The sequence below is a fragment of the Antechinus flavipes genome, chromosome 3 (genome assembly GCF_016432865.1).
Source record: "Antechinus flavipes isolate AdamAnt ecotype Samford, QLD, Australia chromosome 3, AdamAnt_v2, whole genome shotgun sequence".
Classification (NCBI taxonomy): domain Eukaryota; kingdom Metazoa; phylum Chordata; class Mammalia; order Dasyuromorphia; family Dasyuridae; genus Antechinus; species Antechinus flavipes.
The window spans coordinates 506,508,244-506,526,626 of record NC_067400.1 but is presented as its reverse complement, the minus strand read 5'-3'; positions in this window follow the sequence as shown (position 1 = coordinate 506,526,626).

Genomic DNA, 18,383 nt, shown 5'->3' with positions numbered 1-18,383 from the left:
GTATATATGTGTGTGTGTGTGTGTGTGTGTGTGTGTGCATATATATATATATAGATATAGATATATATATAGATATAGACACATATGTTTTATATATATACATACATAGATATGTACACACACACATACACACATACATATACACACACACACATGTAATGAGCCAGAAAACCTGGAGCAATTCTTATAACAAGGTATTAAGTCAGTGGAATTGATAAGACAATGATTATATAGTTTAGCATGGTGCTTAATAGTTCTCTAGTTCAGTACATGTACTTAGCACTTAATATAGTTCTACAAGATTCACACCTATGATGATGTAATTATAATAGAGGATATAACTCTACAACAAGGACTGGACGAGAGACATTCATTCCATCTCCCACCACTTTGAGGGACTGGAACAGACTCGGGGACGACAGAGGACTGGAGGCTGGAGCACAAACTCCCAGACTTTAAAACAGAGACCTTTGTGGTGGTTCTCCTGCCTCCCCCCCAGAAACCAGGACCCATTCCGAAGGGCCTCCAGAAAGCTGGCCCGGGCCCCAGGCAAGGAGACGGACTGTGAAGGAGACAATAAAGAATTTGGACTTTATCCCTGGCTACTCTCGTAGTGATTAATCAGCTGAAACGAAGGCGGGTCCAAAGACCTCCAAAAACCAACCATAACATTATACACACACAAATTCAAAAGCAAAGACCAAAAGTATCTTTGAGGCACTTATATTCTAATGGGGAACACTAACATATGCTGAATATTAGTGGGAGCTGGAAGGACTTTAGAAAGTTACTTAGAAGGTGAAGGGACCACTGGAGAACAGTTTGACATCTATGAACAGTGGTAGATTATTTTGATCTTGGTTTATGGTTCCAAAATTGGAGAGAGGAGAAGAAAGAAAAGATAAGCCCTCTGAGAGAAGCAAGTTGTTAAGGAAGCTATGAAGAAAGTCGAAATGATAGGGGAGGAGATAAAGTGGTAAAGTGAAGCATGAACGGAGTTTTCTGAAACAGTGTCTGGAAGAGAACATTCTGTGAGATAGATTGATGTTTCTCTTCCTGTCCAGGAACTTATCTCTATCTCCTCCCAGTCAAGATGTTTATCTTGAGTAAAGTCTGAGACCATGTACAGTGCAGATAATCCATCTAAATGAAGGAGGCCCTTGTTATCAAAGTACTTTCTGGGATATTATCAGTAACAAGGAGCTTATTTTGCATCATTTAAATTCTTATCAGCCTTGATTTAAATTCTTCCTAAACATTGAATAACTTCTCCTTATTGCTCTAGGTTAACATAGTCATCTATTTATAAAATATATTCTTAAAATCTTTGGGGGATCTTTCAAGCAAATGGTAATGGTAAAAATGTATTCCCTCAATCCCCTTTTAATTAACGAGAATCCAGAAGTGTATTGTGCCCTGTAGTGAAGCTCATTTCTTTCAGCTTCAATTCTTTCCTTTTCCAAAGGGAAGTAAAAAGCTTGCAAAAATCACTTAGTTGTATCTGGAGAAGGATTCAAAGGATACTCAAGGGGGAAGTGGAATTTCTGCCTTGACCATCAGAGGTAAGAGTCACTAACCACAGAACAGAAAATGGCAGAGATGACACTAGTGGAGGGTTCTAGGCTTCTCCCTGTTATTACAAAGGGGAGGCAACCTTCCATCTCCACCCAAATGTTAGTTGGACTGATGAAAGGCTGCTGGGCCTTAGGCCTGGTTCACATCTGGGGCAAGAGGCAGATGGAGTGAGTTGTGCTTGACTTTGGAGCAAAGGCAGCTTCAGGATCCTGACTCTAGGTCCTGAGTCCCTCTGACTCTACCAGGCCACATGGTTCCTTGAATCTAGTCCCTCTCTTCCCTTGGAGGTCCCACTTTTTGAGACTTTCCGAGCTATAATACTATTCAATTCTTATTTATTTCCAATCCAGCATTTTTCACATTTTTTTCCACATTTGACATTTGTGGTATGTGAATGTGGGAAGGGTAGAAGATTAATTCTGGATATTTTCATTGTATGGAGATTGGTCACTAACACAAACCAAAATGCTTCTATGACTTAGTAGAAAGATTGGTAGAAAGAGAGTTTAAGGGATTAGTCCAAAATTCAGATTTATTCTTATATGAAATTCTAATCTGGAGAGACAGATTACGATCCATAGAATCATAGAATAATATCAGAGATCACCTAGTACAAACCAGAACTGAACAACAATTATTGAATATAGTCTTATTTCAGTGCCAACTGACTGATAACAGAATAATCTTATATACCTTAGAAAGCAGATAACTGGAATACTTAATTTTTTAAGGACACATGGTGGTTGGTTCTATGACTGTAGAATATTTTTTGGGTGACCCAAAGATCACAGTAATTTTCTAAGCGAGTCACCTCTTCAAGACAATGAAGCACAAATATAGTCACGTGCTGATCTGTAGTAACTTGCACCTTTAGCCCTCTGGGAGGAGTGATTGGAAATGTGAAAATAAATAGCATTGTATTAATGTGCTTAGAAACTGTTATTTTGGCTAGTTCCAATGATCTTGTGATGATGAGAGCCATCTATACTCTGAGAGAGGACTGTGGAAACTGAGTGTGGATCATAACATTGCATTTTCACTTTTTTTGTTGTTTGCTTGAATTTTATTTTCTTTCTCACTTTTCTTCCTTTTTGATCAGATTTTTCTTGTGCAGAAATATAATTATATAAATTTGTATGCCTATATTCGATTTACTTATATATTTTACCATGTTTAACATTTATTGGATTACTTGCCATCTAAGGGAAGAGTTGAGGGGTAAAGGGGAAAAATTGGAACACAAGTTTTTGCAAGAATCACTGTTGAAAAATTATCCTTACATATGTTTTGAAAATAAAGAGGCTCAATAAAAAAATAAAAGATTCATCTCAAGTAAAAAAAAAAAAAAAAAAAAAAAAAAGCTGTATCCTTAGCATCTGCTGGGGAAAGAGTGCAAGCCTAGAGTTAGCTTTTTTCTCTCTGATTTCCTCTCCTCTCATTTCCCTTCTCTTTTTCTCTTTTCGCTTTCCATTCCATCTTTTCCTCTTTCTCTGCCTTTTCCCTTCCCCTCTCTCTTTTTCTAATCTCTCCTTTCTTCTTTCTCTCTCTTTGCTTAGATTAATGGTCTGCATAAATGATATTCCAGCAAGATAACAAGTGGATTGAACACTGGGGAAGTTTTTTTGGGAAGGCTGAATTCAAATTTGGCTTCAGACACTTACTAACAGATCCTGGGCAAATTATCCACTGTCTGCTTCTCTTTCCTCCTCATAAAATAGGGCTAATAATAGCACTTATCTCCTAAGGTTCTTGGAGGATAAAATGAGATAATATTTATAAAGCCCTTTGACCTTAAAGCATTATATTAATGCCAGCTATTATTATTATTATTATTAATTTGAACCACTCACTGAAGTAGTTGGAATAAGTGCTTACTGAGTTTGAAGAATTTAAAAATAAGAAGACTCTCTCATTCATTTCAATTCCCTCATTTGGCAACAAGTACTTCTCCAAATGAATGATTAGGTGGTAATTCCAGCACCAAGGAGAAGAAAAAGGAGGAAACCTATTCACAAGACTGACATGTCTAAAAGATTTATTAAAGTATGTTTTTTATAGTTGTTTGAAGATGGGAGTGGAGCACTGTGAGTCTCTAAATCTTAGCAGATTTAGGAGGTTGATGTTATGGCAGTTCTCCAGACTAAGGTGGTTGTAGCAGCCCTGAAGATGGCTTTTCTTTTAGTATTGAAAAAGTTCTGTTTATGATGTATGTTAGAAATTCCTTTTGGAAAGGGAAAGGAATATGCGTTTATAAACAGCGCCTATGTGTGTCTGGCACTGTGCTAAGATATTTTTCCAATATTATCTCATTTGATTCCCACAACTCTGGGGGAAAGGTGCTATTATTATCCCTACTTGACAGTTGAGGAAATTGAGGCAAACAAAAATTTTTTAAGTGACTTTCTCAGGGATAAATGAGTATCTGAGGCTGAATTTGAACTTAGGTCTTTGTGATTCCAGACCCCGAATTCTATTCAGAATACTATCTAGCTATATTCTGGGAAATTTCAAGATCTGGTTGGTAAGGAAGCAATGTATTATCTGCTCTCTTCTTTTTTACATCTGTACTTTGGATTGCTTAGCACAGTAATTAGGCAACTCAGAGTAGGAGAGAAAAATGTCTCCCAATTTGCTAAAGTAATCTGTGGCTCAGGTTCATTTGCATAATAAGATCCTCCTTTTTGATGGAGATTGACTACTCCATGCCTGAGTGTGGAGCAGAGTTGGCAAGAGTTTGAGAGAGGGGAAGTCTTTCTTCAGGCGTCTAGCTTTGAGAGAGGACACATTATTTATTCCAGGTTCTTTTCTGAGAGAGGGAGGGAAAGACAGAGGGAGAAGAAGACAATATGTAGAAATGCCATTTTTTTCTCCCCCCAGGGATATTTTATTGAAAAGAACCTGAGATAGGATGTATCTTTTTTTTTTTTTTTTGAAATTGGATGGTAAGAAGGATCCCTCTTCTCCCAAATTCACTAATTTTGCCTCTCACATGGGCATGAATCATGGAGCATTATCTCCATTTTACAGAAGAGAAAATTTAGGCTTATGACATATAAGGTCATACAGCTAGTAAATAAAAAAGATGAGGGAAACCAAATTACAGATTGTTAGGGATGGAAGTGACATTGCAGAGAATCTAGTTCCACCATCTCATTTTATGGAGGAGGAAACTGAGGCCTAGGGAGTCTGGCTTGTCAAAAATCACAAATACAGTACAGCTATGAAAAAGCACTGATACTTCTACACTTCTCTCTTCCTAGACTGGAGTACTTACTGGGACCCTGGGCTAATCATTCAATCTTTGTCTGCCTTAGTTTTCATATCTATAGAATGGATAATAATAACATTTTCCTCCCAGGATGATTGTAAGGATAAAATAAAATATTTATAATGTGCCTTTAAAAATTTAGTGTTATTTAAATGCTAGCTATTATTCTTCTGACATCACTTCTCACTGGCCTATCTTTGCACTAGGCATTGATTTTTGCTGTGCTTTTTCTTTGTTAAACATGGCATCTCTATTACTGTCTACTGGGAATTATCTCTCTACTGGTTTCGGCTAGATGTGGTATCTCTTGTTCTCCCCTGGTCTCTCTGCTAACCATTTCTAGACTTCAACTTTCTAGGGTCACTTGACAAACTTCCTAGCTTCATTCAGTGTGGTCAGATCCAGTAATTAAAAAACATCTTTCTAACAAGGGATAGATCACAACTTTTTAGTTATACAAAAATACATGTACCTAGAAACCTAGGCAAGAGCCACTGCGGGGTAAATGGTTAGGGAGAATACCTTTTGGTTGAAATAAAGTTGATTCTTTCAATTGTCTACATCTGGGCCTGAATCACAATTAATTCTCCCAGGGATTTAGGGTTATAAATTTCTCTATTCCCATCCAACTTCTTGTAGGGATTCTATGTCTCTCCCCAAACCCATTTCAAGGGATTTTGCCAAAGTAACCCTATAAAGTTCTATGGAGGCAAAGCTTTGAATCTTAATTCATTTTTAAGATGCTTTCTGCATTGGTATGCCAATGATTTTAAGAACAAAACTAAAATAAGAAAGCAATATCATCATCTTCCATTTTCCAGACACATTTCTGCCTTTATTAAGTATATCTCTTGGCAGAAACCTAAGCCCCAAATTATCATTATTTTTATGTTGTATTTCAGCCAGAACTAAATTTCACTCTCTGCTTGTAGAGAGTGAAATTTATATGTGTATATATATATATGTATATATATATATATACACACACACACACATATACACATACATGTTTATATATATAAACATATATAATGAAATTTATATAGACAGTAAAATTTATATACATATATGTATATTTATATATTTATAACAATTCATCTGTCCCTTAACCTTTTCCCCCCACTACATACCACCAATGAAAACAAATCACAAACATAATTCTTATTTTAATTTTTCCTTAGTTTTTCTGGCCAGACAGAAAGTGCTTTTCTCAGATCCTCCTCATCTATTTAACTGAGTAGGTAGTAGGTGTAATAGAGTTTTCAAATATAATCCTGCTTGGTTTCAAAGCTCTGCTTTAGATTGCTTTTAGCAACCTGCTCTGAACCTTATTATCCCTTGAATTCTTCTTCCAATTCATATTTGAATGATATTTTCTAAAGCAATTTTTAAAACACAAATTTTGTTCTTGGTTGTCTACATTTTCATGAAATGTCCTGAGTATGAAACAATTGGCAATATTCCCATTGTGTATTAAATGCATGTGTGTAATTTAAAAGATTTTTTTTCTTTGCCTGAAGTATCTCTCATAATGAATGAATAAGATTGACTAGCACTCTTGCAAACTCTCTCATGTTGGGTGGCAACCATAATTATCTGTTCTAATTATGGGTCTCTTCCCCAAGAAGCAAGAGCCACACCATGCTCTCAGAGGGAGGTACACTTAAGATAATTGTTTGTGATCTCTCTATCTCTTTGAAGTTATTTCAGGACAGAAGACTGGGCAAACTACCAATGGGTAGTTGTTATATTGACAATTTTTGGACTTACTGAATACAACACCTGTTTGACATGAGTCAAAAGTGAGGTACTTTTCCTTGGTATTCTGGTCAGAGGTTACTCTTCAGTAGATATCGGGTGGTATTACTATATAGTTTAAATAGAAAATTTTTCTTTAATAAAAGTGCATTCTCATATCATTCTAGCATATTATGTAATTCTGCCTTATCTGTGCTACAATAATAAATGATTTCTTATAGAGCATTAGTCTGGGTGAATTAGCTCATTTAGTCCTTCAAAACTATATAACTATAAAGCTAAGATTGTAGGTGTTAGGCCACAGGCTACTGCTTGTAATTAGCTTGTAGTGAATAGAGCTTTGTCCCAGAAAGCTGATATGTGTATGTGTAAAGAGAGAATTGTTCTTCCTCAGAGGTGCACTTCTATGCATCTTCCCAATGGCATCTCCAAGGATGGATTGTCCCCTCCTACCCTGCCTGTATCCATGGTGGGTCTTTGTTCTCTGACACTGCATCTTTCTCAACCTCTTTTCCACTATTCAGACTGTCTGTCATCTGTGTTGCTGGGTCTATTTCCCGAATTCTCCCCCAACCTGCCCTAGGCAAAATTCAGGCTAATTGCAATTAATTCTTCCCTCAAAGCAAAACAAATCATCTTTGGAGTCAGGAGATCTGGGTTCAAATCTTAACCTCCATTTTACTACCTTTGTGATTGGGGTAAATTTTGGGTTTTAGTTTCCTCATCTTTAAAATAAGGAGTTTGGTCTCAAAGAAGAGATATGCAAAGCTATCTTTCCTTCTCTCCCTTTCCAATCTTCTCCTTAAAATTGAGGGAGGGAAAAGGGAGAAAGATACACATGAAATAAAATGCACTAAATGACTATGGTGAAGAATGGGCATTTGCATTTATAGAAAAGTGCCTGGGAAGTAAATGAATGAAAAAAATTCATGTGCTTAGAGTAACTCACAGCTCTGGACTGCGGGCTTCACTATTATTGACCTATTCAGGAAATACTGAACTAAACAAAACTGCTTCTCTGCTCTCCACTTGACTGTTGTTCATCACCACTCTTAAGCTGGGAAAATCCTCTTTACTCAAATATAGCCTTTATAAACTCTACCATCACCCTTAAAAAGCCTTTTAGAAAGTGTTAGTTTTTATGTGTGTATAACAGTTCTCTGTAAGTGTGAACTGTGTAAGTGTAAAGTTTATCTAACTGGTTATAGACCATCCCAACTAGTAATTCATTCATTCAGATACTGGTTACCCAATTAGAACTGAAAACACAACACTATTTAAATTGTGTCTTTAAACTAGTTCACCAGGGTACCAAAAGCTCTACAAAACTCTCTCTGCTTTTTTGTTCTCAAGCCAGAAGTAGCAGAAAAAATGGGAGATCTTGATGGAATCAATTCTCTCTCCAACTGATTAGGAATGATTCAGCATATAACCTCTTCTCACTTCCAACTTTGCCATAACTCCAATGGAGTAACTTTTAGCTCCCTTGAAGTCTTTTTTTTTTTTTTTCTCTTGAGTTCCTCTTTGGATTCATATGCCATTCTTCTTCCCCTCCTGATATTCCTATAGCTTAAATCAAAGGTTCTCATCACAAACCTCTTAAGGAATAGTGACAATAGTCACAAAGAAATTTGAATTAAAGAAGATTGCGTTAAAGATTCTTTAATGGAATCCTAAGCAAAAAAATAACTACCCTATTATGTTATAAATGTTTTTCCTCTGTAAATCAACAAGTACGTGCATGTTGGAAACATTATTAGTTTATTCCTGCAGTCATTATGATCATTTTGTACAATGATTTTAGTGTTCATGGAATGATTTTATCAAACTCTGATGACTTTTTCAGTAAATTCAATGTATTTCTGTAGTTTTTCAACCTGTCATCAAATTGTTTCTAAACATTTACATGTGCAAACCCAAGTATACAACTATTAATGATTAGATGCATGCATTTACCCTTATTGCATTCTGAATACTGCACTAGAGTACCTCCTTGGTTTCCCCAGTTATCTTTGTTATTGAGTCATTTCAGTTGAATATGACTTTCATGACACTTTTTGGGGTTTTCTTTTATTATTATTATTGTAGCTTTTTATATACAAAACATATGCATGGGTAATTTTTCAACATCGACTCTTGCAAAAACTTCTGTTTCAACTTTTCCCTCCTTCCCCCCACCTCCTCCTCTAGATGGCAGGTAATTTAATACATGTTAAATATGTTAAAGTATATGCTAAATCCATAGTTATCTTGCTGCATAAGAAAAATTGGATCTAGAAAGAAAGAAAAAAACCTGAGAAGTAAAACAAAAATGCAAGAAAATAATAACAGAAAGCATGGAAATGCTATGTTGTGTTCCATACTCATTTTCCATAATTCTTTCTCTGGGTGTGGATGGTTCTCTTCATCACTGAACAAATGGAACTAGTTTGAATCATCTCATTGTTAAAGAGAGCCATGTCCATCAGAATTGTTTATTGTATAATTTTGTGGTTGCTGTGTATAATGATCTCCTAGTTCTGCTCATTTCACTCAGCATCAGTTCATGTAAGTGTCTCCAGGCCTTTCTGAAATCATCCTGTTGGTCATTTCTTACAGAAAAATAATATTCCATAATATTCATGTACCACAATTTATTCAGCCATTCTCCAATTGATGGGCAGCCACTCAGTTTCCAGTTTCTGGCCACTACAAAGAGGGCTGCCACAAACATTCTTGCACATACAGGTCCTCTTTGGGATATAAGTAGTATCCCCAAAGTACTTTTGGGTAGTAACACTGCTGGCTCAAAGGGTATGCACAGTTTGATAACCTTTTGAGCATAGTTCCAGATTTCTCTCCAAAATGGTGGTTTTCATTCACAATTCCACCAACAATATATCAGGGTTTTCCCATATCCCCTCCAACATTAGTCATTATCTTTTCCTGTCATGATTTAGCCAGTATGACAGGTATGTAGTAGTATTTCAGAGTTGCCTTAATTTGCATTTCTCTGATCAATAGTGATTTGGAGCACCTTTTCATGTGGCTACAAATAGTTTCAATTTCTACATCTGAAAATTGTCTGTTCATATCCTTTGACCATTAATCAACTGGAGAATGGCTTGATTTCTTATACATTTGAGTCAATTCTCTGTATCGTTTGGGGTTTCTTTGAAGAAGATTCTGGAGTGGTTTGCCATTTCCTTCTTCAGATGAGGAAACTAAGGCAAACAGGATTAAATGACTTGCCTAGGGTCATAAGCTACTAAGTGTTTAAGGCCACATTTAAACTCAGGAAGATGAGTCTTTCTAACTCCAGGTATGAGTCCTATCTACTGTACTACTAGCTGCCCTAATCATACCACATCAGCTATGTAATCACGTGACCATGATGTTAGGAACAATTGTTCCTAAACACAATTGTTAGACAGTTTGAAAATCATGATTGCTGGACATGCGCATTATAAGCCATATTGAAATCATTATGGACTGTCACATATGTTCTGCAGAAATGAACACTAGATCATCTCGAGTTGTAATATTAAGGCTGCTTTTCAATTTAAACTTATCCTCTGCTTATCTTATCATTCTTATATCTAGTGAATTTCCAAATAAGCTTGTTGGCAATATTGGTCCATAATTTAGGTGAATTTTTATGAGAGTATAGCTGGTATGCAAGAGATGGGAGAAAAGTAAAACAATCTGAAGAGATTATTTCCTTATAAAAGTTAGTTTACATATAAATGCTTTATAAAATGAAGCAATATATGGAAATAAACTTTAAGTACATTTATCATTTAATATACTCTTTGCCATTACTCAATAGATAAGTAAATATTTTAAATTACATAACTATTTATTTTTGTCAGTTGATCAGGCAACTAAATAATGAATTTCCATCTCTCAGAGATCTTATAAATTTTCCTTACCCCTTTCTAACACATTTGTTTGAGTATTTTTCACCTTTATTCTTATTATAAATCAAAATACAGAATTAAACTCTATGTAGAATTATATTTAAGAATATATATTTATGTGATAATGAATCACGTATTCCAAAATGTGTTCAAGTAAAAAAATCTAAAATCGAGACCATTTTTATATTATGTTAGTTAAACATCTCCAAATTACAACTCATTTTTATTAAAAATGCTATTTATGTTCAATGCAATTTGTAAAATAAAGAAATTTAATGTAAAGTCTTATGGATAACAGCAATTATATGAGATCTTCCTAGTTTTATTTCTTTTTTTTTTTTTTTGTTTTTGTTTTTTTTTCTAGTTTTATTTCTTTTAATTCTTAGATAATGCCCCACAAAAGTGTTCATAATTATTTTATGAATAGTTGTATTATTATTTATTATTTATAATTTAGAGATAATGCATAGAATAAAATTTTATAATCATATAACATAAATTTTAATTTGAATTTTTTGGGACAAAATTATTGTAATTTATAAACACTTAATGAATAAAACTTAGAAAATAGTATGACTAATAAATTAAATTATCCCCCCAAAATCATAAAACATGTTTTATTCTTGTTAAAAGGGGTTCATGGAACAGAAAACATTGAGAACCAATGAGTTAGCTAAACCTTCCTATTTGTTAGTAGCATATATTTTGCTTACCACAATTTTCCATATTTTCTCTAGCAACAGATATTCCTTTTAAAATCATACTCCAGTCAATCATAAAAAAAATTACATGCGAATTAACTGAGGTAGCTATCCTACTTTGCAGGTCTGAAATCTTCAGAACAGTATTCTATACAACTCTTAAGTGTCTTTGAAATTTTGTCTCTCCCCATTCACATTTCTTTAATTTTTAATGACTAAAATATATTTATCTGCTTTATTATAGAATTAACCAGTCTCCTTGTCTTGACTTTTTTTTTGACAAAAAAACCCATCCTCACATCAATACTACCAATTCTTTTCTTTCCAAAACTGTCCAAATACTGTCTTAAAAGCTCTGTTCCCTCATATACTTATTATCAATATATATTAAAACAAAGTTCTTCTTCTATTTTATTAGATACCAAATATTCATACACAGCAGTGGTCACATCACACATCACTTGGTAATAAATATAAAACTTTATATGTATAAAACTCTACTGGGGGTTATTCTCACCTCTAAACTCTGTTTAATAATCAATTATTTATTGATACTGTGATCTAATTAGCCATTGTGGATATAAATATTGTGTTACAGTTATCAGATAATTCAGATAATAATGATAAGAATCTGCATAACCAAATTTATTAATTAAATTAACTAAAATTCCTACCTTAATGTTAATGGGCCAAAAGGATCATATTCATATATCAAAGATATCACACACCAATTATAAGAATGTTTTATATATCACTATATTTTATATAACACTAGCTTGTTCTCTAAATATCAATATAGATATATACACACATGTATTTCACCATTTTTCATTTATCACTTAATAAACAAATGCTTTCTTTTAATGTTGAATGCTCATGTTTCTAACACATTGTTTGGAAACTAGGATATAAATGGTATAGTTGGAGGCCTTTTTAATGCAAATATCCACAGGAATTTAAAATAGTTCCTGTGGTCTATTTTTTTAAAACCCACAGTAGTGTTCAATGATAGGATTGTGGAGTGGAATAAATATTGCACTTAGAATCAGGAGAAACCTGGCTTTAAATTTTGTTTCTTATACTTGGAGTGTCATTTTGAGTACTTTTGAAATGTTACTAAGCTACTCATAGCATGGATATACCTATGTGTGAAATATGTAAAATTGTACCAACTTTCAAGTATTATGGTTTGGTTCAAATGAGATAATACAAGTAAAGTCCATTTGAAAGCATTTGATCAATACAACCAATGTTACCTTTCAAAAACTGAGAATTGATGAAGTTTTATATTAAGAATGGAAATCTCAGATTTGGCATGATCTATAATTGGCAGAGGATCTGAGAGTCTTAAATGGAAAAAAAAAGTCCTCATCTTAGGAGAAATTTTTCCCACTACTGGAAAAGAGATAAAAGAGGATGCTCAACCCAAGAGGTGGGGTTTAGAATTTCATTTGGGAATGTAGGTCAAGAGAAACTAAAAGGAGAGAAACAGAATGGTACAGAGAAAACAGGTTATTGTTGGGAGAGGGATCACTGCAAAAATGAATGGAGAACCTTTCTCTGAAAGATTTGATGAGTGTTTGTATTTTTCATTTTTCTCTTTTTTCCTTCTGGGTACCTGACATGGAAGATATTTAATCCAAAAGTTTTCAGGTTGAGTTTCCTCATAATTTGTGATTTAATTAGTACTCTAGATAAAATATGAACGATCATAACTGCTTTTGGTCTAAGCATTTCATTATTTGTGAAAAGGTAGTTGCAAAGAGAGCAATAACAAGTGTCTTGGATAGTCAGGTAAAGAATGTGCTAGTAAATATTTAACAATCAGCTTTCTAAAAACAATGTACACATGACATGTTTAAGCTTAATGTGCATTATTAACATTTTCTCTGTTCATTTTTAACATTAGATAATCGACAAACTAATAAATCAAGTCCTGATCTATATTGTTTATTGATTTCCGAGGTGTAATTGCTCACACTGAAAATTTCACAATGGACTCTCTCAAGCCCCGTTTAACTGACTCCTGGCATACCTATACAATCATCCACAATTCTTAATACGGATTGGAATCTTGGGAACAGTTTGAGAGATGTCAATCTCTTAAAGATTGTCAATTTATTTAGGTGTCCCCAAATGGGTAAGATTGGGCCTAGGGCTTTTGTCTTTAGGCAAAAACAAATTGATTATAATTGTTGTTTAGTAGGAAACTTCCTTCCTTCTGCATACACAGGGAAATCTTGAAGTGATTTTATATACTTTACAAAGTACTTTCATTTTTCCCAATTAGAGAGTGTCCACATAGTACCTGTATATTGTGAATTGTTTGGAGAGATTGTTTTTCAGAATCTCCTATATTCCCCTGGATCTGATAGAAAGCATACATCCAGTGAGGAAGTAATCCTTGGAAATAAAAGGACACTCACTTTTGTTCATACTTTACTTCTCTAAAGAGAAACAATGATAATAACTTTTCTTTGTTTTTGATCCACTTTTTTGATCTTAGCTTATCCTCATGCTGACTCTGCAAAGCAGGCAGGCAACATATTTTTGTAAGTTTATAGATGAAGGAATTGAGGCACAGAAAATTCAGCTGCCTCTTCTGAGGTTACATGGGTGGTAATTAGAGGTGGATTAGACCAAGTCTTCTGATTTTCCACTCCATGCTTTTCTTGTTTTTATTCTCTATTCCTTTCTGCCTCCATATATACATAGGGTTACAGTTATATATACAAAAGGTTATAGTTACAGTTTGTGACTGAAAATGGAGCTTGATTACATCCATAGATAATATGGTGCTTTAGGGAGGTGGAATCAGACCAGCCTCTCCTGAAAATTTGATCTAGTGAACTAAGATAATGATACTAAAAATATTGAGTATCCCTAAGGATCTATATTCTGGATTATGTTGGTTAATGACATTTTGTGGTTTAAAAGGGCCTATCACTTATGCCTCCCTGCTTTGGGGATTGTTTCTATATTTCTCTTCTAGCTAGTAAATATCCCTTTGTAAAAGCTAAATGGCGTTAAACAGTATTGAATTGGTCAATAATATAAGAAAGATATTAACTATATCAGGCAATTGATATTGAGGAGAACTCGTCAGAATAAAGTCTTAGACTGAGGTCATTAGAGAAAGACTTGTAATTCTTATAACCCTTGAGAAAGAGAAATCGTCATATATTGGGGTCTTGACTTGTCAGTGTGAGTGTGAACTGGTTTAAGTGTCCTAAGAGTTTACAAGTTCACATAAATTAGAAGTCATTGTAGTTCATTGTATTTCTGCTAAGGACACATTGGGTTCCTGTTTTTATGTTGGATACTGAAAGGAGTTTTCCCATTAGTTGTTAAATCATCTATCCATTTTTCTAGGATTGTAAAGAAATTTGTATTAAAGATAAAAATAGAAAATGTTCATTGAAGACAATCCAAAATGGATGAGAATGAGTTTAAGTAAAGACTAGACGGATTAAGGAAATCACTTCAATTTTAATTGAATGTTCTCAAAATTTGGATTGTATTACTCAAGAAGGTTCTTTAAAATCATAATAGTTGAATTCCAACTTTGTATTTCTTATATGCTTAATATGATGCTCTAAACAAAGTAAGTACTTCATGTATGTTTATTGAATTGAATTTGGTGAATTCTGGTTGGGGGGGGCAGAGTAAGGTTATGTTTTATCCCTGTAGGAATCCTTCACTTACAACTGTGTGGTGTATTAATTCTGCAATCTCACCCAATTTCAGGCTGTCATCTTCTAAAGAGTCCATTCTTCTTTTGCATCCTCTCTTATCACCCATAGTCTCTCCTTCCCCTCCTCCATAGTGTTTATGAGTCATTAGCTATGTTTTGGGCCTGAGTTTTTTGCTTCCTCCCTTCCAAAAATTGAGTTTGACCTGAGCTTCCACATTCTTAGTTTCATCTATGGATGTGGGTTGGTGAAATGGTAGGACTATATTATTATAAGATTATTTTCAGATCAATATTAAAAATTAAAAGCATATTATAAATATTACTTCTAGCATCTCAATATATTGTTAGTTTTCTTTAAATAAACTATTTTTGAAAGAAATCAGATTTTTTGTATTGGAAAGAGCTTAAAGCCACAGGTGCTAGATTCAAGATCCTAATCTGTATATAAATGCTATGTGATTTTGGGGCAGTTGTTTAAATTTTCTGAGTTGAGTTTCCTCATCTGAAAATAAGAATAAGTGGGCAACAGGTAGAACAGTGACTAGAGTACTGGGCCTGGTGTCAGAAAAACTCACCTCTGTAAGTTCAAATTTAGCCTCAGATATTCACTAACTATGTGGCCATGGACAAGTCACTTAACCCTGTTTGCCTCAATTTCCTCATCTGTAAAATGATTTGGAAAAGAAAACGACAAACCATTCCAATATTTTTGCCAAAAAAAGTCCCAAATGGGTCATGAAGAGCTGGACATGACAAAATTGACTAAACAACAACAGGAGCAATAATGCTTATACTACATACTCCACAGATTTGTTGTGAGGCTCAGATGAGATTGCAATATAAGCCACTTTGTAATCATGAAATGCTATGCAAATGTGAGCTTTTATGATTGTGTTAAGTATTCTAAAGCTGGGAAAATATTAGCTCTATCTTTTTGATTCAAAAGCATGGCTCCCCTTTATCCATTGCCTGAGGAAGTAGGTTGAATTGAACTCGCATGATTTATCCCTGTTTTTTGTTTGACAAATCTTTCTAATCTCATAGTTATTCTTTAAAATAGACTCATCACCAGTTCCCTGCACTAGTTGTCTATATTTATTCTAAACTCAATTTAGCTGTGGCATCTGTGCAAAATGGAATGGAAGTTATTTATTGCCCACTCTCCAGAGGGAATGCTTGATATCTGACATTTATATTCCCTTGAACATAAAAGCCAGATAGAAAGAAAATCAAACTTCATGCTTTGGGGCCTAAGCAGATTGCTTACAGTGGTGAGCAAAAAAAAAAAAAAAATCCTTTCTTCCTTGAAATCATAAATATGCTTCCAAGATTACGTCTATATGGAGCCATGCTATTGGTCTCATTAATATGCTGCACTGGGTGATAAATGCCATTGTACATTATAAAGTACACATAAAATGCACATTTTTAAAAAAATTATATTTATGGATTAATAGTAACAATTTCCTTCCCTCCTTTAAATGATTATTAATTATCAACCTCTGTTATATATTTTGATAAAGAATTCCCATTTTCCAGACTTTGATATACACAGTCACAGATTGGACTTAGAGTTGATTTCTTAGTGTCTATATTTGGGACTAATATGGCCACTGGGCAATAAGTAGGGCCCAAATTCCTCCTTGAAACTAATGTCCATCTTTTTAATATCATTATACTCCCCAAGTTTCTGTATGACTATCACTGATTCTGAAGAAATGAAGCTGAAGCTGACCTAAAGGGCAAGTGGAGTGCCATTTGTAGTTTATAATAAATAAGGAATCACATAGGAGAAATTCTGCAAGAGATGCTATCCCAGAAATGTTTGATCGAAAAAGAAGGTGGAATGGATGATGGTGAGCATTACAGTCAGAGTGTGTGCTGCCTTGGTATCCTCATAATGTCCAATGGATAGAACACTGGTTCTGATGAAGTTAAGAAGACTCATGTTGTAAAATCTAGCCTCATACACTTACTAACTGTGTGACCTTGGGCAAATCACTTAACTATTTGCTTCAGTTTCCTCACCTGTAAAATGAACTGCAAAAGGAAATAGCAAATCACCCACATTGTCTTTGCCAAGAAATCTCCAAATGGGGTTATGAAGAATCAGACACGGCTGAAATGACTGAACAATAATAAAAGGAGTATATCACATAATGAGTTTAAAACAAAACAAAACCAAAAAAAATCCTGAGACCAGAAGGAGAATATGGCAACCCTTCAGATATCTTAAGACAAGTATTGTGTTCCCTTTAGTCCTTCCTTCTCCAGAGCAGATCTTTGAAATTCCTTGTCATTCCTATTTTCCACACAGAGTCCTCATCATTTTCATTGTCCTTCTCTGGAGACTTTCCAGCTTTATCAATATCCTTAAAATGAACATAACATTTACTAGATATAAATCTACAGAATTGCAGAATCTATAATTACAGAATGCAATGAATTTGAGATTTATTGTCATCAGGACGGTCTTATAGAAACATTTGGATTTCTCTCTTACCCTCTCTGTTTCAACTATTCCTAAACCCTGCCTTTACTTGCAGCACTGGTAACACAAAGTGCTATATGAGTGGAAATTAGGAGGAAGAAAATAAGGGAACAGAAGTAGAAAAAGACAGTTTCATTTCAGAAATAAAAGAAAACTGGAGATAAAGTGAGGGATAAGGAAAAAGAAGTGCAAGGTTTTTCTAAAATAGGAATCCATCCATTCCTATTAGCATCTTTCCATACAATTTGATGCCAGAGCCTGGAATGTAGTGATAATGGATACACTGTCTATTTTTCTGAGAATACACTTGGGGTTCTACTGTATAAAGCAAAGCAAAAAAGACCATACAGTCCTTTAGGATTTTAGTTTCTGATTATGTCTTTCTCTGGCAGCAGGGGAGGAGGAGTATTTTTGCTGGCAGGGAGCATCTTATAATAATGGACATCCCACTGCAATTTAGAAGCTATGGGAGGTACACAGATTAGATTTATCCATGGGTTTCCTACTTTTAGCAATATAGTTAAATTTAGTCTTTGTGCTATTCCTACCGCCTACACTGCAATGACAGCTCTCTTGGATCCTGGTTGCTGATTTCTTCTGAAAGCATAAAGTAGGCAGGATGATAATGTATACAAAGCAGCTCCTCAATGATTTGATTTTCTTTTATTTGATTCTGCTTAGTTTGGAGAACTTGAACCATTTGTGGGAAGACTAGGGTTTTGCCCTAAAGTGCCACATTTAGAGGGCATTGATCACTCGTAGCCATTAGAAACCTCAAAACTTAGCACAAAGTTGGCAAGTACAGTTAGTATAAATAGGAAACTATTTTAGGAAGCTTTGCAACAGTGTTTCATGGTCTCCTCCCCCTCTACCACTGTAGGGTCTTTTTAATGACACTTCAGTGGGTATGTTTTGAAATCCTTGTCCTGGCTGAAAAAAAAACTTCCTAATTATAGCTCAGTGGATTTGGGCAGATTTGTTTCTCTGCTCATACTTT